Source organism: Rhinopithecus roxellana, chromosome 5 (assembly GCF_007565055.1).
Source record: "Rhinopithecus roxellana isolate Shanxi Qingling chromosome 5, ASM756505v1, whole genome shotgun sequence".
NCBI lineage: Eukaryota > Metazoa > Chordata > Mammalia > Primates > Cercopithecidae > Rhinopithecus > Rhinopithecus roxellana.
This window is the reverse complement of record NC_044553.1, coordinates 144,130,788-144,156,007: the sequence shown is the minus strand read 5'-3', so window position 1 is coordinate 144,156,007 and position 25,220 is coordinate 144,130,788. Positions and strand designations below refer to the sequence as shown.

At 38.3% G+C, this 25,220-nt stretch overlaps 1 pseudogene across 1 annotated transcript in view; it reads left to right on the top strand.

Annotated features, from left to right (window-relative positions):
* Window positions 1-214: 214 nt before the first annotated feature.
* LOC104674007 overlaps window positions 215-25,220 on the top strand; it is a 32,802-nt pseudogene continuing 7,796 nt past the window's right edge. The window contains exon 1 of the transcript XR_749590.2: window positions 215-256. The product of XR_749590.2 is annotated as a eukaryotic translation initiation factor 4 gamma 2 pseudogene (transcript). The remainder of the gene's footprint in view (window positions 257-25,220) is intronic.

Genomic DNA, 25,220 nt, shown 5'->3' with positions numbered 1-25,220 from the left:
ACAGGCATGTGCCACCACACTCGACTAATTGTGTGTTTTTTTAGTAGAGATGTGGTTTCTCCGTGTTTTTCAGGCTGGTCTTGAACTCCTGGCCTCAGGTGATCTGCCCACCTCGGCCTCCCAAAGTTCTGGGATTACAGGCATGAGCCACCGTGCCCAGCCACAGATAGCTTCTTAAGAGGAAACACTGGAACGAACTGTGACTCCCCGGATGATGGACCAGGCAATTCATATTGCACTGGACTCCTCCAGAGAGGTGAAGGAAACCAATAATGAATGTGTCTCACAAGCAATAAGGGCCCTTTTGGGGGCAGAAAGTTTACTGCAATGAAAAGAGCAGAGTTTGAGTAGGTCAGCTGCCTGTATTAGATTTCTTTTCCGCGACTTTTGTTTGTCTGGCCTTGGGCAAGTCATTTAACCTGCCTGAGCTCATCTTGTAGGTAATACCTTGAGTTTTATAGTAAGGGTTAGTAAAACTGTATGTAAACCATGTAGCATTATGCCTGGTACATGGTAATGACTTATAAATTGCATTCTCTATGATCCTTCTTGTTTTACATGACAATATCATTTAGTGAATGAGACAGAACCAGGTCTGAATACCAGATTTAACCCCTTTGTAGCTGTATGAATATAAACAAATTTCTTTCCCTTGTTAAATTTCAGTTTCTTCATTTTATAATGGGGAAAACAAAAATTACCTTGTAGGAATGACTTAATCAGTAAATCAAGGCTCCTCTGATATAATAAAGTGCCTAAGAGAGTTTGTGATGTATAATAGTGTCCATTTGTGTCATTTTTGTACACACACTTCCACAGATTGCGGTGTAGATGAATAGGAAAACTTGTCAAGGGTCCTTGTTAAATCTGGGGGGAAGATAGAGCCAGATTTGAGCTCGCCCTTAAGACAGAACTATCACAGCAAAAAATGTGGCAATAAACTCTGAGGAATTTGTTACATTTGAAGGTGGTAGAGCACATCCATGGAGAAGAAGACACAGGGAAATCGGGATGAAATTAAAGTAGTCACAGAAATGACTCCTTACACAAACAGTGGGACTTGTAATTGAAAAAATAAAAATAAAAAGAGATTCAAAGGGGCTGAGAGATGTAACTAGTGCTTGATTTGCCATTAACGGGTAAACTTCAGTGGTTTTCGTTGGGATGATAACCAGTTACAGACTTGAAACTCCAGGCACACTTCTCTTTCTTTAATGTGCTTCAACTAAGTTTGAAGTGATTTACTCTTCCAATTTTATTTGATTTCAGCATTTTCCCATATTTTTCTCTTTTGGAACATTCCAGGTCTTTTTACATATTTCACTTTAAAGCTATAGAGCATGCCAGGAGTTTCAGGGAATGAAAGAACTGATATTTATGCTGCTGTGATACTTAAACGTTTCCCCCTGAACTCACACCCAAAAACTTGTCTGTAGGCCAATTTGCATTTTGGCCACATTTGGAGGAGTTGGCAGCAATAACCATGCTGCAAACTCACATCACATGTGGTACTAATTGGCGCAGTTGGCAGTTTAAGAAGAGAGGCTAGGGATTGAGTGGGCATGGAAACCTAACAATGCCTTCACACAATGGTTCTCAACAGGAGATAGAAATTAGAACTGTGAGGGAAATGACAGGCCTCTGTGGCAGGGCAATAAGATGAATTGCTCAGTGCTTTGCAAAAGCAACCAAAATCCAGAAAAACAAAACAGGGAAAAGGCTTGAAGTAGACACTGTATCTTTTTACCAAACTTCCAGAATAGACCAAGGAAAACTTGTTCAGGTAACATGTACAGTCAAGGAGCATAAATACACAGATGAAGGAACGATCTGGGGTCGAACAGGCACCTTGGACCATTTGGATATTCACCCATTGATTCCGGCCAGTAAACTTCCCCCAAGTCAATTTCTCCATCTGCAAAGCAAGCATGAGTCTTTCACAGTATTTGCATCCTACCAGCTGAAGAGAACAGGGGGCATATATGTAGTTTGTTAAAGTGCTTTGATTTTACAAACTTTAAACACAAACACAGGAATCTCTCATAACATCTTAGCTGTGGGTCTCAGTAGGCATGAGGAAAGCGGCAGTGGTGTTGGGGATAATTATTCTCCTAGACAGCTGTGTTAGAAACAGAATTTGCAAGAAACAGAATGGAGCCTCAGGGAATTGAGGTTAATTGTAAGGATACATGAGGGAGGATGGAAACACAGGAGCTGCCTCGGTAGCCACATCGAAAGGCTCATGGAACCGGACAGTTTTGCTTTTTTTAATTCAAGCTAAAACAGCAGCTTTGTATCCCCATGGCAATTATAATGGTCTGAACATTCAGTGTCTCTCTTTTCTTTCACTGTGCCTGTGTGTGCTCACTTCATATCAGAGCACAATAAAATCAAAGAGAGCTCCCTGATCTGACCCTATCAAGTTCTTTACAGAAGCTTCAGTTTTCCTTTCCCTAAAAATAGGAATGCAATTACAAGAACCTAAAACTACGAATGTGAGGATGGCACCTCTCTCTGTCTCTCTCTGACACACACACACACACACACACACACACACACACTTCTTTAAAGCTCATCTCTGAAATTTGCAGGACCTGAGGCAAGGATATGACTGTAGACCCTTATACTTCACCCCTTCTTTGCCCATCCCAGCTCTGTTCTCAGTATGAAGGGCTTTAACACACTTCTGTGTGAACACAGCCCGTAAGTCCAAGCTCCATTCATTCCCACATACCTGCTTTCCCACATACCCTGACAAATAGCCATTCTTCCGAGACTTCGAGAGGTCAACTGAGGAAGAAGACTATGCAAGAATAGAAGTGGATTCAGGAACACTGGGTCAGGGAATTCTAGTGCCTCAATCAACCTACTGTGGCCTAGAAAAGACGTCTTGTGCTAATGAACATCTTGTCCTATGGGACAGAGCTAAGTAGGACTAGGATGCAGAGTCATCTAAAGTGCACAACCCTGGGAAGGACCTTATATTACTTGGGTTTAAAGCAGGAGTATCTAATCTTTTAGATTCCTGGGCCACACGGGAAGAATAAGAATTGTATTGGGCCACACATGAAGTATGCTAACACTAATGATAGCTGATGAGATTTTTTAAAAATTATAAATGAATTTTTATGTTTTAAGAAAGCTTATGAATCTGTGTTGGGCTGCATTCAAAGCCATCCTGGGCCACATGTGGGCTGTGGGCCACAGGTTCAACAAGTTTGGTCTAAAGCAACTTATTTTAGTTTTCTTCGCTCTTCTCAATTCATATCTGTGTCTTTTGAAACAACTACTTCTAGGACTACACCTACTATCACCATCAGTATTATTACTACTGTATGAAGAACAAATGGAGAATTATATTTAAGGAATCTCCTTTAGAAAACATGAGGCAGATTATCCTTGCAGGCTGCCTTAGTTCAGGTTCCCATAACACATGCCATAGATTGGGTAGCTTAAACAGCAAACCTTTATTTCTTACAGTTCTGAAAGCTGGGAAGATCAAAATCAAGGCTCTAGCAGATCCAGTGTCTAGTGAAGGCTGCTCTGTGGCTTGTAGATGGTCTTCTTTCTGTATTCTCTCGATGGTGAAGAGAAAGGGACAGAAAGTAAGATTTCTGTAACTCTTCTCATAAAGGCACTTCTTCCATCAATAGTGCTACACCTTCATGACCTAATTACCTCCCAAATGCCCCATATCTAACTAACTCATCTAATGCATAAAGAATGCCATTTCTTCCCTTGGCCATCCTAATCACCTCACTGATTCCAGTTCTGAAGTTAGAATAGGTTCCCAATGTGTCAAAAGGGGTCAAATACAAAGTGTGTACTAGGAAGAAAAGGCTAAAACAACAAAAATGGCAATTGTTGTCATTTTTTATCAGCAGAAACCTGGTGAAAATGTGTAGTTAGAGTCAAAGGGAGCTATCCTAGGTAGAAATAATCATAAACAGATTGGGCCAAATTAGCCAATACTGGTACATGTACCAGAGCCTATATGCAATGAGCTGACCCGAGTAGCTCAGAGTGATTATAATTGTTTTGCTTTCTGGTTTGGTTGACTGAAATCCAGACTCAACAATGGCTCACACTAAATGAAGTTGAGATGCAAGAAATTCCTTGGCATATTGTGGAATCTGAAGCTTACGGTGTATATTAGTGAGTTTGAACTGCTGTAACTAAAATACCAAAGACTTGATGGCAAACAATAATAATAAACAATTACTTCTCACAGTTATGGAGGCTGTGAAGTTCAAAATCAAGGTGCCAGTAGATCTGGTGTCTGGTGAGGCTATTCTTCCTGGCTTATAAAAAACTGCATGCGTGTTTACAGCAGAACAATTTGCAATTGCAAAAATACGGAACCCACCCAAATGCCCATCAATCAATGAGTGGATAAAGAAAATGTGGTATACATATATATATATATATATACACCATGGAATACTACTCAGCCATAAAAAGGAATGAAATAATGGCATTCACAGCAAACTGAATGGAATTGGAGACGATTATCTTAGTGAAGTAACTCAGGAATGGAAAACTAAACATAGAATGTTCTCACTCATCTGTGGGAGCTAAGCTATGAGGACACACAGGCATAAGAACAACACATTGGACTTTGGGGACTCAGGGAAAAGGGTGGGGAGTGGTGAGGGTTAAAAACTACATATTGGGTACAGTGTACAGTGCTTAGGTGATGAGCGCACCAAAATTTCAGAAAGCACCACTAAAGAACTTGTTCATGTAACCAGCCACCACCTGTTCCCCAAAAACTATTGAAATTTTTAAAAATTTTTTAAAAAGTTATTAAAATTTGTTGTGAAAAAATCTGCCTCCAGAAAGTTCTCTCCTGTCTCTTCTTACTAAGGGCACAAATCCCATCATGAGGACTCCACCTTTATGACCTGATTTCCTCCCAAAAGCCCCATTTCAAAGTACTATCCCATTGAGGGTTAGGATTTCAACATACGAGCTTTGTGGAGACACAAACCATCAGTCCACAGCATAGGCTAAACCTATTCTAAAGAGCAGAAACAAAAAGTGGTCAAGCGTTGATGGTCCTCAGTACATTCAGCAGCAGCTTGGGATGAATGTTAACAACATCGGGGGAGCTGAAAAGGCACGGAATGAAATATATGCTAACACTGATGTCTGGGCCATTTCCAGGCCTGGTTGTTGGGTGCTCAAACTGGAATTCATTTTTGAGAATCCTCTTTAGAAACTGAGTTCCCAATTTCTAAGCATTTTCACTCAAGTCAGCGCTCAGGTTAAAGTTAGCCCTGAGCCAGGCAATATAGGTGATGCCAGGGCTGTCAACCATGCAGACCTCACTCTTCTTCTTTTTTATTGTTTTTAAAGAGAGACAAGGTCTCACTTTCTCACCCAGGCTGGAGTGCATTTGTTCACTGCAGCCTCAATCTCCTGGGCTCAGGCAATTCTCTTGCCTCAGCCTCCCAAGCAGCTAGGACTACAGGCACAGGTAACCACACCTGGCTAATTTTTAAATTGTTTTGTGGAGTTGGAGCCTCACTATGTTGCTCAGGCTGATCTTGAACTTTTCTGGCCTCAAGAGATCTTCCTGCCTTAGCCTCCCAAAACACTGGGATTACAGGTGTGAGCAACCGTGTCCAGCCTAGTCACTCTTTTTGTCCCTTTTCCTGCATCACACATGAGAGATGACCTTCATTTTTCAGAATTGAAAAGATTCAGTAAGTGGCTTAGGTCACAAAGTTAAAAAGTAGCAACATTGTGATCTGAATACATGTTTTTGACTCTTAAACCTACAAGGAGAGAGTTTCTCTACCAGCAACTTGCTCAGAAACATATTAATGCTAACCCAATACTTGCCTCCACAGCTTTCTCTTAATAAATGATCAAATAAGTAAATAAGTCAGTTAACAAATAAATAAGTAAATAGTGAAAGTGAAGGGAACCTATTTTAATAAATAGTATCTTACTTATGACAGAACAGTGGAACCAAAGAACCAAGGTTCCTAAAGAACCAAGGTTCCCAAAGCCTAAAGGAGTCAAGGCTTCACTTCTCTGAGACTCGTTTTTAATGCTAATTTCAGAGAAGAACAAAAGAAAGTGGAGAACTTGAGGAGGGCATTTTAAGAGATAACGTTTGGCTTTCAACCAAGCATTATTTTAGTGTAATCTATTCAAATGCTTATAGAATAGAAATGACTTCAAATCTAACAATATAAAACATTTAAGAATGTGCATGGTTATAGATAAATAATATTGAATCATTTTACTGTAGAAGAAAAAACAAAAACAAACAAAAATTGTACTAGATTGAACTAGAAGGTCAATGGCTTTTGTTGTTTCTCCAGACTGACATGGTGCTACAAAAGCTCGTTCTTAAATTCTTTTCTTGATACACATTTGTGTGTGTGTATGTGTGTGTGTGTGTATTTAAAGTGCTTCAAAGTATTTCCATAATGTTTTGTGCTCTTCCTCTTCAAGGCATAAAGTAGGAATGAATATTGCACGCCTTTTGATAGGTGGGACCATGTGACATTTTGGCCAGTGAAATGTGAGCGAAGTCACACATGTGATTTCTGTATAGAAACTGCAGGAGCCATGCGCATGAGTAGCCCTGTTCCCCTACTCCCGTGGTGGTGATCCCAGAGACACATTTTAGTTGAGAGCCTCAGTTATCCTGAGTTCTACAATGAACAGAGCCTACCTACTAGGTTGGTGCAAAAGTAATTGCGGTTTGGGACTGTGAATTTTAAATCTGTACAACTAAGCTCAAACACATCTTTATTCATTTGAATAAGAACCATTACAATGAACATATCATGGCAATGAGAAATAAGTTTATTTCCTGCAGCCTAAAAATCGGTGCTTGGGGGTTCGACAAACTCTTGGAAAGCATTTTCTGCAAGCTGTTGGTTGTGGAAGTGTTTTCCCTGCAAAAAGGTGTCAAGATGCTTGAAGAAGTGATAGTTGGTCAGTGAGGAGTCAGGTGAATACGGTGGATGAGGCAAAACCTCCTAGCCCAATTCGCTCAGTTTTTGAAGTGTTGATTGTGCAAGGTGCGGTCAAGAGTTGTTGTGAAGAATTGGGCCCCTTCTGTTGACCAATGCTGGCTGCAGGTCCTGCAGTTTTCAGTGCATCTCATCATTTTGCTGAGCATATTTCTCACATGTAATGGTTTCAACAGGAATCAGAAAGCGGTAGTGGATCAGAGCAGCAGCAGACCCACCAATCGGTGACCATGACCTTTTCTGGTGCAAGTTTGGCTTTGGGAAAAACTTTGGAGCTTCTTCTCAGTCCAACCATTGAGCTGGTCATTGCTGGTTGTTGTATAAAATCCACTTTTCATCACACATCACAATCCAATCAAGAAATTGCTCATTGTTCTTGCATAGAATAAGAGAAGACACTTCAAAATAATTTTTTTTTGATTTTCACTCAGCTCACGAGACACCCACTTACCGAGCTATCTCACCTTTCCAATTTGCTTCAAATGCCAAATGACCGTAGAATGGTAGATGTTGAGTTCTTCGGCAACTTCTCGTGTAGTTGTAGGAGGATCAGCTCTGATGGTTGCTCTCAACGGGTTGTTGTCAACTCCCGATGGCTGACCACTATGATCCTCATCTTCAAGGCTCTCATCTCCTTTGCAAAACTTCTCGAACCACCACTGCACTGTATGTTTGTTAGCAGTTCCTGGGTCAAGTGTATTGATGTTGTGAGTTGTCTTTGCTGCTTTATGATCCATTTTGAATTTGAATAAGAAAATTGCTCATATTTGCTTTTTGTCTAACATCATTTCCATAGCCTAAAATAAATATTAAATAAATATTAAGTAATAAATCATTAGCAAATAACATAAAATGAAAAATTCCCATTAGAATGATGTGTAACATAATCACAATTATTTAAGAATGTATTCCAATATCAGACAGCAAATTCCAACAACGTAAAAACTGCAATTACTTTTGCACCAAACTAGTACTGAGTCATGCTGCACCTCCAAAGTGAATGAGAAGTGATAGAGGAATTAAACTACTAAAATTTTATACTTGTTATGACAACATAGCCTAGCATTTCCTTAATAATACAGAAGACACTATCTGTGTTGACAGAGATAATGTGTTAAAATGAGAAGAAGAAATTGCATAAGGAGGTGAGAAACCCAGATCAAATCCTACCTCTGCCATTTCCAAAGTTCATGCACTTTACTTCCATTTCCTTTTCTCTAGAATACATGGATCAGAAAAGATAATAAAATTGAAGTTTCTGACAAGCTCTTTGAAAAAATTAGACATAGGAATGCATTTTTATACCCATCTTTTATTATAAATTCCTACCGATTATTTAGTAAAGAAAATCTGACAATTAGAGCATGTAGGAGAGTGGTTAAGTCATGGATTTGAATTTTGATAAATTGGCAATGTCTGCTCTATCCCTTATTCTGGGTACATATTAGGAAGTTAACAAATATGTGTTAAAGAAATTAAGTTGCATATATTCTGAATTTTGCTCTTTATCTAAAATATATTTACTTTAGAGCCACTACAAATGTTAAGTAAGATAACTCTTAGCAATATTTCTGGCAAATAGTATAGACTCAAAAATGGAGACTGTCATATTCATTTATTGTTATACAAAGACACAAAGCTTACTTTAATTGTGGGCAATAGGAGTTGTTGAAAGAGGAGAAATATGAAACACAAAGGGAGTTAGAGTTAAAAGACGAAACACACCAATATATGTAAAAGGCAAGGCAAGAAGGAATACTTAGATTCCATAAGGCAAGTAGGGATGCTAGAAAATGCAGAGATTCTGGAAATCATGGGATATGTCGGGAAAGAAGGGATGATACTAAAAACATGCTATGCCAAGCATATCACATAGAATCTTGTGAAACTGTTATTAACTCCCCTATTTTACAGATGAGGAAACCACGTCTCAAAGAACTTAAGAACATTGATCAAAATACCAAGCTTATCATTGGCAGAGTAAAAATTCAGGCCGTGGACTGTGATTTACATCCAGTATTCCTTCAACTGTATTGTGCTGTGTTCTGGAAGCTGTCACCCAACAGTTTTGTTCACTTACCCCTTAGACTAATACTGGTCTTGTTGATTTTTCAGGTAACACTAGGACCCATTTGTATGATGTTTTCTCCTACTGTATACCCAAAGAAATATCATAAGCTTGTGTGACAGAGTCAGAGGTAATTTGTCCTCTGTTGTGACACAAAGCATATCTGGCCATTTGTTTAAATGATCAACAATTGTTGATTTGTTCCACAATTGTTCAAATGATCTTGGACGTTGTTTCCAGTGTGTAAGGAGGACCTCACAACTCCAAGAAATATACGGGGATTATAGTTGCAAGTTAGCAGTTGCAAAGCATTTTACAAAAGAAATTTTAATATTGCCCTTCTATTTGAGGTCCATGTAGGAAATATTTTTCTTTGTGGATTTACATATAGAGCTATGAGACTTTTCATACCCTAGAAACTGATGAAAACAAAGGGTTTCTTTGTTCCTTGGCTATTTTGGTATAATACATTGCTATAGGGAGTCATGGTGCAGATCATTCAGCCTTAACCTAGACCTTGTGGATACAAAGATAAAGACACAGCTGTAAGCCACAAAAGATCTCAAACTACACTTGAACTGATGAAAAAATAAAGAAAACAATAGAGTGTGAAAAGTCCTGTATAGAGAGGTAGGAACCATCAGAGAGATCTTCATCCCAGGTGACTCAGAAAATGTTTTCTGGGAGAAGTAAAGAATAGACGGCATTGGCTAAGTATTAAAGACGACAAAGGAAACATTGAGGGAGAGGATTACAAGAGGAAAGATATACCATGAAAAGTAAAAAACATGTGCCAAGGAAAGGAGGCATAGAACTTCCAAACCAAAGTATCTTATATATTCACTATAGTCTCTTTTCCTTTGTTCTTGTTAAGCCACCAAGACTTTGGGAGAGTCGTTTGTTATTACAACATAATGCATCCTCAAAGTACACTGTTGTACTGAAAGTTGACCTGTCCTTTATAGCTTGGGGTGACTATGTGAGGTTGCTCAGGCCAGTAACCTAAGCAAGAATATACATGGTTGTGAGTAGGGGAGTGGCAATTCTGGGAAACCCATGGCTCTCTTAAAGAAAGAAGACAGATGTGGCAGACATGGTTTTATAAGGCTTCTTCCTCAAGCTTCTTCCGTTTTCCTGCTTTGAACTGAGACATGACTATAAAATGACAAGCATAGGATAAAATAAGACCTATTATGAATGAAGAAAATAATAAATAATAACAATAACAATAGATAATTAAAAGATAGGGAAGCCCTGATAGCATCATTGAAATATCTCTAGTAATCTCCTACCACTTAATTTCTTGTTATGTAGAAAAATACTTATTTTTTGAGTCACTTCAGTTGAGTACTTTGGATTGCATTCTCATCTATACTAATCCTATGTTCAAACCAACTATGTCTATCAAGCTGGAACCGTCATTGTCCCCTAACCACAACTTACTCCTCCATGTAACTTTGCTCCAGTCACTTCCCTAACATGAGATGGCTAACGCTTCTTTTTGACTTACTTAGATGTATATTATGTAAACACAGCCCATGCCCAACCTCCTCATGGGAGACAAGAAGTGGTTAGTTGTCCAGGTTTCAGAAATAAACATTGTGGGTCCAAATCCAGACTCTGTGTATTGCTAGCTGTATAACTATGAGCAGTTCACTTAAACTATATGGATCTTAGTATACTGATGTGTAAATGGGGATAATCAGCTAAATCTCACAGATTTCCTATGTGCACTGATATAATTTGGCTGTGTCCCCACCCAAATCTCAACTAGAATTGTAACTTCCAGAATTCCCACGTGTTGTGGGGGGGACACAGGGGCAGGTAATTGAATCATGGGGGCCAGTCTTTACCATACTGTTCTCATGATAATGAATAAGTCTCATAAGATCTGATGGGTTTATCAAGGGTTTCCACTTCTGCTTCTTCCTCATTTTTTCTCTTGCTGCCACCATGTAAGAAGTGCCTTTTACCTCCCACCATGATTCTGAGGCCTTCCAGCTATGTGGAACTGTAAGTCCAATTAAACCTCTTTTTGCTCCCAGTTTCAGGTCTGTCTTTCTCAGGGGCATGAAAACAAACTAATACATGCACTAAATGAGATATTTTGATGATAGCATCTTTATAAGGCCATGATTTCACATGTAGAAAATGCTCTTATAAATGTAAAGTTGATAATTAATTTATTGCAAAAGAGGCTCTTCATCTTTCTCATCCCTAAAATCCTGCTAGTTTCCTTAGCGGTTAATGCAATGCCACCAAATGCTTAGCTCTTTTCTTTATATCATTTTGTCTTTCAAATGGATTATCTTGTCTTCATCAAAATACTTCAGATTCCCCATGATCCAGAAACGTTTCTTCCTACTTGTAATACAGTACAAGTAGGAAATGGAATTTGCTGTACTGAATTCATAGCACATGTTCATCAATAATATCTTGGGCAGTGTTCTAAGTTATTTTTAGGTTTTGCCTCTTTAATCTTCTCAATCTGATGAACTAAATGTGATTTTTAATACTGGTGATTCCATGGAGTTATGCAGCACTGTGAACCTCATCTTTGGCCCAGGTTCACACAGTTAGCAAGTGAGGGGTTGAGACTCACACTCAGCCCATCTGCAACATCCTGGTCTCTCATCTATAATAATAATGCATGCATAGTCTGCCATATACTAAAGGGTAACCAACCAATACATGATCACTGAATATGATTAATTGCTGGTAGATGAGTCATCCTTTCTCATTTCCACATCAGTGTAAAAAGCAGAGCAATGTTTCTTATAAGGCCATTGGGCTTTCTTCATTTAGTCCCTATCAGAGTGTACCATCTATTTCCTGCATTAGCCGGTGAGTACCAAGTGCATCATATTTATCTTTGAATGCCCAGGAAAAAACAAAATTCCTGGAACACAAAATATCTCAAACGACTGTTAAATAAAATAGTATTGGAGATAAGAGTTTCGTTTTTTAAAAAGACAGCACAAAGATTGGAAGATATCAATTTACTTCCTGAAACAAATTGGTATTTCCAATATTGTAAGCCAGATAGAAAAGTCTAAAATTTATATTTTTGTGTGTTAATAATTTAACATAAATTCAACTTTGTATTTCCTAAGTCATATATTTAATAAAGGATGTTTCACCTATTTTTTAAAATTTAGGTTGCAATAAATCCCCTTTTATTTTCAGGTTGAATGAACTGTAAGGTATCAAACCATCTATTAGACACCTGTCATTGCACTTTGACTTGAAACATAATGCATTAGTTCATTTTTACACTGCTGATAAAGACATACACGAGACGGGGTAATTTATATAGAAAAAGAGGTTTAATGGACTCACAGTTCCACGTGGCTGGAGAGACCTCACAATCATGGTGGAAGGCAAAGGCAAGTCTTACATGGTGGCAGACAAGAGAGAACGAGAGCCAGGTGAAAGGGGTTTTCTCTTATAACACCAACAGATTTCGGGAGACTTTTTCACTACCCTGAGAACAGTATTGGGGGGAACCACCCTTATGATTCAGTTATCTCCCACCAAGTCCCTCCCACAGCACATGAGAATTATGGGAGCTACAATTCAAAATGAGATTTGGATGGGGACACAGACAAACTGTATCACATAAAACAAGAAGCTCCGATTTTCATTATAGAAATATTATTTTAAGGCAATGTCACAATAAAACCAATATTAAAAGCTAAATATGTAAATGTAGCTTCAACAAGGGAGAACTGTACTAAGAGAAAGCCACAGTCAAGAAATAAAGGAAGGATTTTTCCAAACTTGAGTATTTTCCTAGAGCTTTTGCCAAACTTCAGCAATTCCAGTTTAGAAACCCAAACTTGGAAGACCACGGGCAACTTCTTCTTACAAATGAAGAGCCTTTGCTCTCAGAAATGTGTAGACCACCCGCAGGCAGCTGGACCTGCTAAGAACAGGAAACAGTGGGAAACTGGTGCTTTTTCTCTGCTACAAAAATTCAAGCCGAAAATAAATGAATCTAGATGCACAGGAGTGCTTTCCTTTTCAATTGCCCAAGGTGACCTTCATCAGAAATAAAAACAAAAATGTTTTTTCCTCCTAAAGGAGATCATTTCTCCTTGAAATAACATATATGGAAGCACTTAAACACTCAAGTGTTCATTGCATTGCACAGTGTTACTCTTCATAGTGAGTCTGTGGTATTCGTCTGTAATGAGAAATGCCTGAATGAATAAAATTTTTAGAGATTAAAAGCACCTAATCCTGGAAGTCTAATGAGCAAAATATTCCTGTTCCACCCCTTTCGTATGCCTAAATGCTTTCTGCTATCACTTGATACTTAGAAGCAATTGTCCTAAAATCCCAGAACATACCCAGGTTACTTATGTAGAAGGCAGTCCCAAGAAAATGCAATTTTCACACAATGCAGTTGATCACTTACTCCATTCACCAGATGAAAGTATAAACATGCAAACCAAAAATGCAGTTGAGTAGTCAAGAATTTTCAGTTTTAAAATATGTATGCAAATGCCAGTGCTTAATACAGTATTTTTTATAAAAAAAGTTTACAACATGTTTTATCTTATGTCAGATAGTTAGACACCAAATATTTATACCAAAATAAATCAGAAAATTGGTTGCTCACTTATATCTTTTTCCCACCATGAGAAACCCTTTCTTCTGCTTCTTCCTTTTTCTAAATTACCACAGCCCCTGCATCACTATTTGGTAGATTTTATCACATTCACTTAAATTATTATTTGAGATAATAATTTCACAAATAAATATTACAAGAAATTCTCAAAATTATCTCTTAAATAAATCAATATGCATGTAAACACATAGTTGTATTTCTGAATACCAAGGACCAGATGCCACTATCTTGCCTGCCAGAGAAGAATTTTGCAAACTAGAACCAACAAGGGTGTCTCTGAACTGCCAAATGTAACCCCATCTTTCTTTCTTTCTTTTTTAATGTGTAATGTTGTTTTGTTATCATAGATTATTGTCAAAAAGACTGGACTTTTAAGAATAAAATATGGGCTGGGCACTGTGGCTCACGCCTGTAATCCCAGCACTTTGGGAGGCTAAGGCGAGTGGATCATGAGGTCAGCAGATCGAGACCATCCTGGCTAATGCAGTGAAAGCCCATCTCTACTAAAAATGCAAAAAAAAAAAAAAAAAATAGCTGGACATGGTGGTGGGCACCTGTAGCTCCAGCTACTCGGGAGGCTGAGGCAGGAGAATGATGTGAACCTAGGAGGCAGAGCTTGTAGTGAGCCGAGATCACGCCACTGCACTCCAGGCTAGGAGACAGAGTAAGACTCTGTCTCAAAAAAAAAAAAAAAAAAAGAATAAAATGTGGGGTGCAGTGAAAGAGAGAGAAAGAAATAAGAAGCTCTGTTTATGTTAAGCAAACTATAGATGTAATTTTAATTATTAAAGGTTAACATTTATAAAGCTTTTCAAATATATTAAACTCTGATGTATGGTAATAAATAGAAACATTCACATAGGCACAAGCTTAGACAGATTCTAAATCATATGATCATATCCCATATTGTTTTCTAACTAACAATTCCGGCTTCTTATCAGTATCTATAGCTTCAGGTAGTGTATCTACATAGTCCCCAAACATCCAAGTTAAAAGAAATTCAAATCAGTCAACCAACCAGAATGTTAGTTAATTCAACACTAAACATCTGTATGTTTGAAGCTCTCCAAATCATTATTTTTTTTTTGTAGTTTTTATCCAGATGGCAATGCATTTTACACTTGAGAGATAAATGTAATTGCATGGTCTAGTGGGTAAACAAAAGAAAAATAACAACACGGGTTCAGAGGATGAGAGCAGTGATTGAGATTTATATAAATGATATTATGAGCCAAATAAGGGGGCACATATAAAATGCCATCTAGCTCTTCAGATTATCAGGAACACTATGTCAATAATTTTATCAGAATTCTTCATTGGCTCCTCATTTATACATCTAATGCTTTGAATCCATGTTTTTACTCAGCAGCCATGTGTAACTTTCTATACCCTTGTATATATGTTTTCTACGCTGTGTAAGAAATTAGCACAAACTTAGCAGCTTAACACAACACATTTATTATTTTGAAGTTTTTGTAGGTTAGAAGTCTGGATGTATCTTACTTGGGTACTCTACTCAGGATCCCACAGGGTTGAAATCAAGATGTTGGTTCGATTGTGTTCTCATCTGAAAGCTTGATTAGGGAAGGATCTGCTTTCAAACTCAATCATTTTGTGGCAAAATTTATTTCCTTCCTTGTTGTTTTAGAATTCATGATAGGTTGCTTCTTCAAAGCCAACAATAAACAGAATCTCTAACTTAAGGGAAGAGCTTACATTATGAGGTCAGGCCCACCCAGAATAATCTGTCTTTTGACTAACACAAATTCAAATGATTAGAGATGTTAATCACATATAAAAGTATATTCCCTTCACCTTCTTCATTTTCAATAGGTTAGAGGAAAGTTGCAGGTTCCTCCCATCCTCAAGGGGAAGGAATTACATAAGTCATATATGGGGGAGAAACAGAGAACTTGGGATCATTTAAAAATACTGCCTATCACATTTTATCAATTAGGATATTTGCCACCTCATAATCATCACCAGCCACCTCCATATATACAGTAATAACAGTGGTAATAAATCAAAATTTAGATTTTTCAATTTAAAATTTTTAAATTTTCTTTTATCATGGTAAGAACACAACATAAAATCCACCATCTTAACACATTTTTAAGTGTGCAATATGGTACTGTTGACAGAAGAAGGTACAATATTGTACAGCAGATCTTTAAAACTTACTCATCTTGCTTAACTGAAACTTTATGGCCATTGATTAATAAATTCCCCTTTTCCCTTCCCCCCAGCCACTAGCAACTGTCAACCCACTTTTTTATTCTGTGAATTTGACTATTTTTGATACCTCAACAAGTGGAATCATGCAGAACTTGTCTTAGGTGACTGGCTTATATCACTTAGCTTAATGTCTTCAAGGTTTATCCATGTTATCACAGATTGCAGTTTCCCTCCTTTTTCAGACCAAATAGTATTCCATTACAGGTTCAATGTCACTAATCAAATGCAAATCAAAACCACAGTCAGAATCACCTCATATCAACTTTCAAGACAGCTGTTATAAAAAAAAAAAAAATCAGACGGCAAATGTCGGTGAGAATGTGGAGAAACTGGGACACTTGCATACTGCTGATGGGAATATAAAATTGTGCTGTTGCTATGGAAAGCAGTATGGGGTCGGTCTTAGTCCATTTGAGCTGATAAAACAAAATATCATAAACTCGATAACTTCTAAATGGCATAAATTAATTTCTCATCATTATGGAGGCTGGGAAGTCCAACATAAAGGCACTGGCAGATTTAGTGTCTGGTGAGTGCCTGCTTCCTGGTTCATAGAAGCCATTTTTTGCTGTGTTCACACATGTTGAGTATGATGGAAACTGGGTGCAGTGGCTCACGCCTGTAATCCCAGCACTTTGGGAGGCCAAGGTGGGCAGATTACTTGAGGTCAGGAGTTCGAGACCAGTGTGACCAACATGGTGAAACCGCATCTCCACTAAAAACACAAAAAGTAGCTGAGCATGGTGGTGAGCACCTGTAATCCCAGTTACTTGGGGAGGCTGAGGCAGGAGAATCGCTTGAACCCAGAGGGTGCAGGTTGCAATGAGCCGAGATCGTGCCAGTGCTCTCCAGCTTAGGCAAAAGAGTGAAACTCCATTAAAAGAAACAAAGAAAAAATAAATAAAAAAGTTATGACGAAGCTCTCTGGGGCCTCTTTTATCAGGGCATTAATCCCATTCATGAGGACCCCTAATCGCTTCCCAAAGGCCCCACCTATAAATACCATCACATTGGGAATTGGATTTCAGCATACGAATTTGGGGGAGATATAAGCATTCAGTCTATAAAAGAGGTTCTCCCCAACAATGAAAAATAGAACTACCATATATTCCAGCAATCCCATTTCTGAGTATTTCTCCAAAAGAATTAAAATCAGGATCTTAAAGAGATATTAACACTCCCAAGCTTATTACAGTACTATTCAGGAAAGCCAAGAGGTAGAAAATATAGATTTTTTTTTTAATGGGTCCTTTCTTTGAAGGTCTTGCCACAGATTATGCAGCTGAAGATGTACACACCCAGGAGGGTTCTTTGACAATGATGCTGTAGTATACTGTGGCAAACTTCTCACACTCAGTGTACAGGGAAAGCTACTCACTGGGGAGAACTTATTGTCAGATGGAAAACGGGTAGTGAAAGGAGACCCATGCCCATCGCCTTTCCAAGGACTGGATGCAGCTGCTATTATCCATCTTGTTGCTTCCACCAGTGTAGAAACAGTGTGTTTTATTTTCTATTTCCAAGCAAGAAAATATAAGAACAAGGTAAAATATCATGTAGTACCTTCCCCTTATAATCAACAAAAATTCAACTTCACATAACATTTTAATGGGGTTAATCCTCAAGATGCTTTATTTCTAAACATATGTGTGTATGTGTGTGTGCATCTCTTATATTCTAACATCAGGATTTTTATCATGGATTCAAAGGAGAATATTTATATGCTCCAGTTCATCGAGTGTGATGTGTTTCGGAAGTAAAAACGACCAAAATGAATTCAGTTTTTTATCTTAATTTTCTATCACGCTCAATCTACACCTTGGTGTTTTTCTAGCACTTTCTAAGCTGTTCAGATTCACTGTGACGCTAGTTAATTTTGTAGCTTGAGGAATTGGTTTGGCTGCCTGCAGCTGATCAAAACTTACTTGAGGAACTGCAGAAATGAAGGCAAAACCAGGGATACTGCAATTATTTTCAAAAGCTGTAAAGAAGGCAATCAGCTGAATGTGAACTTGCCATGTCTTCTTCCTTACACAACTATAAATGTATATGACAGTTTTTCAGGTATACTGAACCTTTCGTTCATGTTGAGAAAAATAGATTATAATATTCCTCTCTACCTTTTACACAATAAGTCTTTCCCTGGAGACAAGCAGTAGATTGATCTCATACCTCTTTATTCTCTTTTCATTATTATTGTAATGTTATAAACTGCACCCAGCTTCTCTCAGGACCATGTGGAAGCTATACACACTCTCTAAAAAAAATCATGAATACTTGGATTGTTCAGAAACAATATAAGCAAAGACAATCACTTGAAATCATACCTATATGTAAAGCATCAAATAATAATATTCTATTCAGCTTAATGATGCAATGACTCAGAAAATATTTATTGAGATCCTGTAACCACATGCTGATAGTGTTTTGAAAACCAGAATCATAGCAAGGACCAATAAAAAAGTTTATTACTTCCTTTCCTCAGGGAGCTTACATTCTAGTGTATAATATAATGTTAAGTGGTGATAAGGGCAGAGTAGAAGGGTAAAAAGGGAAAGAAAGACTATTGCTTAGGCTTCTCTTATGGAGGTGACCTCATGATACACATTCTCTTGTTTATTCATTGCCTTTACCCCAGTAAACTTTTCCCCCAGTAAACTATCAAGTCCAGTACACTGGACTTTTATTTTTTAGTTTTTCAAATTATGGAAGATATAGATAACACTAAAATTACCATTCTAACCATTTCAAAAATACAGTTCAGTGGCAATAAGTGTGTTCACATCGTTGAATAACCATAGCCACCATCCCTCTCCAGAGCTTTGTTATTGTTCCATACTGAAACTCCATACCCATTGAACAATATCTTCTCATTCCCTATTCTCCTCAGCCTTTGGTAACTATCATTCTATTTTCAGTCTCTATGAATTTGAGTACTTCAGTAATCTCTCATAAGTGGAATCCAATAACATATCTCCTTTTGTGAATGGCTGATTTCACTTACGATGATTTCTTTAAGATTCATCAGTGTTGTAATGTGTCAAATTTCCTTCCTGTTTAAGGCAGAATAATATTTCATTGTATGTATGTATTGCGTTTTGTTTACCATTCATCCATTCATGTCCTGCTGGGTGGATTCCACCTTTTAGAGATTATGAATAATGCAGCCACATAATGAGCATTCTTGTATAAACATCTGCTCTAATTCCTCTTTCCAACTCCTTGGGTAAATATCCAGAAGTGGAATTGTTGGATCACAGGTTAATTCTATGTTCAATCTCTTGAGGACCTGCCATATCATTTTCCAATGTAGTCACCATTTTACATTTCCTCTAAGAGTGTACAAGAGTTCCAATTTCTCCACATCATTATGCATGCTTGTTATTTTCCTTTTTTTTTTTTCTTTCTTTTTTTGAGACAGGGTCTCATTCTCTTTGCACAGTCTGGAGTGCAGAGGTACAATTATGGCTCACTGCAGCCTCAAACTCATGGGCTCAAGCAATCCTCCTGCTTCAGCCTCCTGTGTAGCTGTGGACACAGGCATGCCCCACTGTGCCTGGCTAATTTTTTTTAAAATAGGGTCTTGCTATATTGCCCAGGTTTGTCTCAAAGTCTTGGGCTCAAGTAATCCTCCTGCCTCAGCCATCTAATGTGTCGAGATTACAGGCATGAGCCATTACACTGGCTCTTCCACCTTTTTTTTTTTTATGGTTGACATCTCTATGGGAGTAAAGTGGTTTTTCACTGTAATTTTGATTTGCATTTCCTTAATGATTGACACTAAGTGTTTTGTTCACTGCTGCACACTCAATGCCTAGAAGAAGCCTGAATGACTAAATAAATTAGAAAGTGGTATCACAAATGGCAAAGAGAAATAGTTGAAGAAAGAAAGAATGCGTCCAAGAGTGTCAAATATTGCAACAAGCATCAGTCATACACACGCTGAATCATTTCTGTGTGAATTTAGCAATTTGGATGCTGACAGCAGCCTCTCTAAAGTGGTGCTGGGTGATAAGGGGTTAATGGGTAAATGGAGGATGAGGACAGGGATACAGCAGCAGATGCTGTTCACACAGGCCTTGAATGAAGCCATGAGACCACCCACAGAGATGGAGAAAGAACATTTCATACAGACAAAAGAGAAGATGCAAAGATGGAGAGGCAGAAGCATGAGCACTCATAAGGAGGCTGATACAAGTGAAGAGTAGTAGCACAATAAACAGAGGTCGGGATGAGGCTGGAGTTGGGAGCCTCATGCACCATGTAGGTGCTACAGACATGAAAGGTGTGAGAAAGTTTCACTCTAAGAGACATGAAAGGTGTGAGAAAGTTTTGAGCATTAGAGCGAAATGATCTGATTTATGTTTGTGGAGTCCAGATTCTAAACAAATACGAGTGGAAACAGGGAGATCTACTGGGAGTCAATTGCAACAGGCAATAGAGAGGCAGCTGCAGAGACAGTGAATATGATCAGGTTTGGCACAAATTTAAGGGTAGAGCCAAGAGCATTACTGGTGGACTGGAGTTAATAATAATGTCTTTGTTTAATGATATATGAAAAACCATGTGAGGAGAAGATTCAGGGTGGGAGAGTTCTCAGGGATTCTGTCTTGGATGTTTTAGGTTTGAGGTCTGCTAGCCTCTGAGCAGAAGTGGCAGGTGGACAGAAGGGTCTGTAGTTCACAGAGGTCAGAGGTGGAGCGAGAAAAACATGAGTCATCTGCAGAGAGATGGTCTTTGTGATGGTTAATACAGTATGGAATCTGGAGGGCAGGATGGGATCTCTAAGGATGAGAGAGAAGGGAGAAGGGCCCAGCATGGAGCTCAGGAAACTCCAACATTTAGAGATTGGAGGAAAAAAAAATGAAACAAAGATGGAAAAACTTTGAAAAATGGCTGTTGAGGGAGAAGGAAAAACAAGACATAGAGTAGAAGAGGAAAAAAAGGAGGAGAGAAGAGACTCCAGAGTAGCCCTCACCACAATCAGAATGCAGCCTTGTATCCCCCAGCAAATGGACATTTTAAGCTATAACTATGAGCAGGGATAATTACAAATGTGTACCTTCCTCAGATCAACTCTGAACTAAGTTGAAACCACGTCACTTTTATAATAAACCAATGGAACCACTTCCACAACACTCTGTCATCCTCTTTAATTTCAGCATGTGAAATTAATTCTCCAAACTCCATATGTCAAAATTATTAAACAAAGAATGTATTCCAGAGTTATAGGCAAAGTAGTTAACAACCAGTCTCATATTCTTCCAAAATACATAACTGTAGAACCACTGCAATTAGCCCTAGTACCTTCCAGCCAAGGAGACAGCTTTTAATTAACTGATTGTTTTTGCTTTTAATTAAATGGCCAGGCAACCTGAAAAATTATTATATTTATTTTTTCAGCACAACCTTATTTCTGAATTTCAGATCTATATCCCCAGATTCTGTTGGGTTGTCTCATCTAGACGACTGCTGGTCTGGCAGGACTTCGAGTCAACACTACTCAGGCAGAGTAAACTACCTTCCCCAACAACTTTGCCCCTCCTTCCTGTTCTCTCTCTCCCTGAGGTATTTTGAGATATTTTGCATATTTCATGTATGTCAGTGTATTTTATGATGTTGCTAAATCCTTTTCTCACCTGTATCCATCCATGACTGGACTCTGGAAAAAGTGGGGCAAGATGAATGTCACCCCAGAAATGAAGGGGATATAAGGAAATGTCCTCCTCAATTTTCATAGAACACAGAAAACCCCCTTGCCTCCTGAGAGTGTGAGAAGAGAGAAAATGGTGAGAGAAGAGTGCAAGGAAGCCTCTGTGTCGTGATACTCAGAGGTATGAAGACAAAGAGTTAAATATGAAGACGTTTCCTGGGGAAAGTCTGGGGTATGTTGTCAGCCTCCCAAAAGAGCTCCACGTTTGGTTGGAGCCTAGATCCAAGACAGCATGGGAGCAATTGTAAAGCATATATGGGAGAAGATGGCTGGATAGAGAGCTGAGACTTCACTGCTAGTTGTCCATAGTCAAGATAGGACGCGGAGTAATGGGAGTTACTTCCTCCCTTGCTGATAGAACCAAGAGATGCTGAGAGGTCAACTGGGCTAACAAGAGCCTGCATCAGAAAGGGGAGACAATCAGGAATAGAAATATTAATAACCATGGACAATGGTAGATAGCAGGGTGAGACAGAAGCTGTCACACCTCACTGGATTCAGCCCATCATCTCTGGCAATACCACTGACATTGAGAGACCTCTAATCATCTCTAATTCACCATACAACACCCCCCACCCCGCCCACTCCTCCTCAAATAGCAAAATGGTATCTTTTCAGAAGCAGATAGAGAGAAGAAAAATATATGAAATAATGAGCATTTGCCTGAAAAAGGTTGAGCTTGTTGACGTAGACTTCTTTTTTCCCCCTTGTAGCCTCATTACCATTAATTGGCAATTTAAAGTCCCAGCCATCCCTTACTACTTAGTGGAGTGAAGACTTATGAGGAAAGTTAGAGCAATTATAGAATTGATATGTAGTTATATCAATTATAGAATAAATAACTGTATTTTCTTGCATAGCTGAGTGGTAGTGAGTAAATTTTTCCTGCTACACCATCAAAAAGAAACTTAACTCTTCAAACTAAAATGTTTTACTACATCACTCATGGCCCGAACTTTTCCTAATTTCCAATCTGTCACAAATAATTTCCAATTAGACATCTGGCTCTTAAATCTGCCCCTTCCCTCTATTTTTCTAGGCCACTGAAGTATTCTTTGCACTGGTCTTCTGATTTCTTCCCACTCTGAACAGTCTTCTAATATTGATTGAAGTACTATGATTTTCATTACATTAGTTACTTGATTTAAAATTTATCTTCGTCCTTTATTACATGAACAGAAATTTTTACCTGTGGATACTGAGGCAGTGGTTCTCAAAGTGTCATCCCTGTATTGGTACTAGCAGCATCAACATTCCCTTGAAACTTCTTAGAAATGAGAAAAAAAATTGTAAGAAATGGGGTCTGGTCTCGAACTCCTGGCCTCAAGTAATCCTCCTGCCTCAGTCTCCTGAGTAGCTGAGATTACAAGTATGGGCCACCATGTCTGGCTCCCAAAATGAAAATTTCAGGTTCCTACCATAAACCTGCTGAGAATGGGAAACTCTGGGGATAAATCCCAGCCATTTGTCTTCTAATGAATCTTCCAGGTGATACTGATGAAAGCTCACTTTCGAAAACTACTTTCCTGGAAGAACCATAGAAGAAACTCAGAGGTCACAATGGCTGATAAATGAGTCCTAGATGGAATTTCTGAGGAAGAAATGAGCAGGAAATGAAAGACTGTAAGCTTGTTAGCTCTGTTTCAGATAAGGACTGTCCATTCCTATTGTTTTGTACAAACTTCCACCTAATATATCACTTGTGACATCTGTGAGGTTTAGCTTCCACATAATACACCATTTGTAAAAGATGTCAGATTATTTCCTCCTTCCTTCCTTCCTTCCATCCTTCCTTCCTTCCTTCCTTCCTTCCTTCCCTTTTCCTTTCTTTTGCCTATGGATGTTCAGTTGTCCCATTGCCATTTGTTGAAAGGTCTACCTTTCCCTCACTGAATTGTGATATAGTTTGGAGGTTTGTCCCCTCGAAGTTTTACATTGCAATGTGATTCCCAGTGTTGGAGTTGAGGCCTGGTAGGTGTTTGGGTCATAGGGGTGGATTCCTCATGAGTGCCTTGGAGCTGTCCTTGTGATAATGAATGAGTTCTTTCTCTATGAGCCCATGCAAGATCTGGTTGTTTGGAAGAGCATGGCACCTCCTCCCTTGCTCTCTCTTGCTCCCTCTCTCACCATGTGATATGCTTGCACTCCTTTCAACTTCCACTATGATTGGAAACTTCCTGAGGCTTCACCAGGAACACACGCTCGTGCCATGCTTGTGCAGCCTGCAGAACCATAAGCCAAATCAACTTCTTTTCTTTATAAATGACCTCACCTTAGGTATTCCTTTATAGCAATGCAAAAAGACAAATACAAAATGGTTTTGTATATATGTCAAAAATTAGTTGGCTTTTCACATATGGGTCTATTTCTGGGTTCCTTATTCAGTCTGTTGGTCTAAGTGTGTCTCCCTACTAAGGGCACACTGTCTTGATTACTGTAGTTATATAGCAGGATGTAAATTTGGGTAGAGTGATTCCTTCCACTTTATTCTTCTTTATCAGTATTGTTTTAGGTGGTCTAGGACTTGTGCCTTTCCAAATAAATTTTAGAATAACTTTGACAATGTCTACAAAAAACCTTGCTAGAGTTTTGTTAGGAAATTCACTAAAGCCATATAAACAATTTGGAAAGCAATGAGCATCTTCATTACGTTGAGTTTTTTGATCCATAAATATAGTATGTTTATCCATTTAACATAGTTCTTCTTTTAGGTCTTTTATCAGTATTTTGTAGTTTTGAGTGTATAGATCTCATAAATGTTTTGTTAAGTTTATGCTTACGTATGTTATTTCTTTGGAGTTGTTGTAAGTGTTTTTAATTTTGGTTTTTAAATTTTAAATTTCTCAATTTTGTTTTTAAGTTTGTTTTTTTAAATTTGGTTTTTAATTTTGGTCTTTAATGTTCATTTTTAGCAGGTAGAAATGTGATATTTATTTATTTATTTGATCTGGTATCCTGCAACCTTGCTGCACTCACTTATTAATTCTTGGAGGTTGTTTTTGTAGATTCCTTGGCCTAATATATTATCAGAAAGAATAATTTTGCATTCCTCAGCACAAAACACTCAAGTCCTATAAAAACACAACTTCCATTTACCTTTCCAGACTCATTCCCAATCTTTGTTCTCAGTGGAAATCCTTTCCCAGTGTTTTGTGAAATTGTGGTTGAGGACCTCCTGCACCGTCACTTGAGGTGGCTTAAAAATGGAGGCTCCCAGAGTCAGTCGAAAGTCTATAAGGGCAGCCTGAAAACCTGCACTTTTAACATGATACCCTGGATGATTCTTATACATCCTGAGGTTTGAGACAACTTAGGTCTCAGCTTAAACCAAAAAGACATTCTCATTTTCCCTGAACTTACCACTCACTTCTCAGTTATCAAATCTGCTCCTTGCGTCCTTTGTTTTATGTTTACCGCAGACCTCCTTATTTAAGATCATTACTTCCAAGCTGGAAATTCATTACTTCCAAACTTATATAGTAACACCTCTCTACCCTTTGCATATAGTCTGCAATTTTATTCAAACTGAAATTCTTCGTGTCTGCATCAAACTACTCCGTTTTGTTTGTTTGTTTG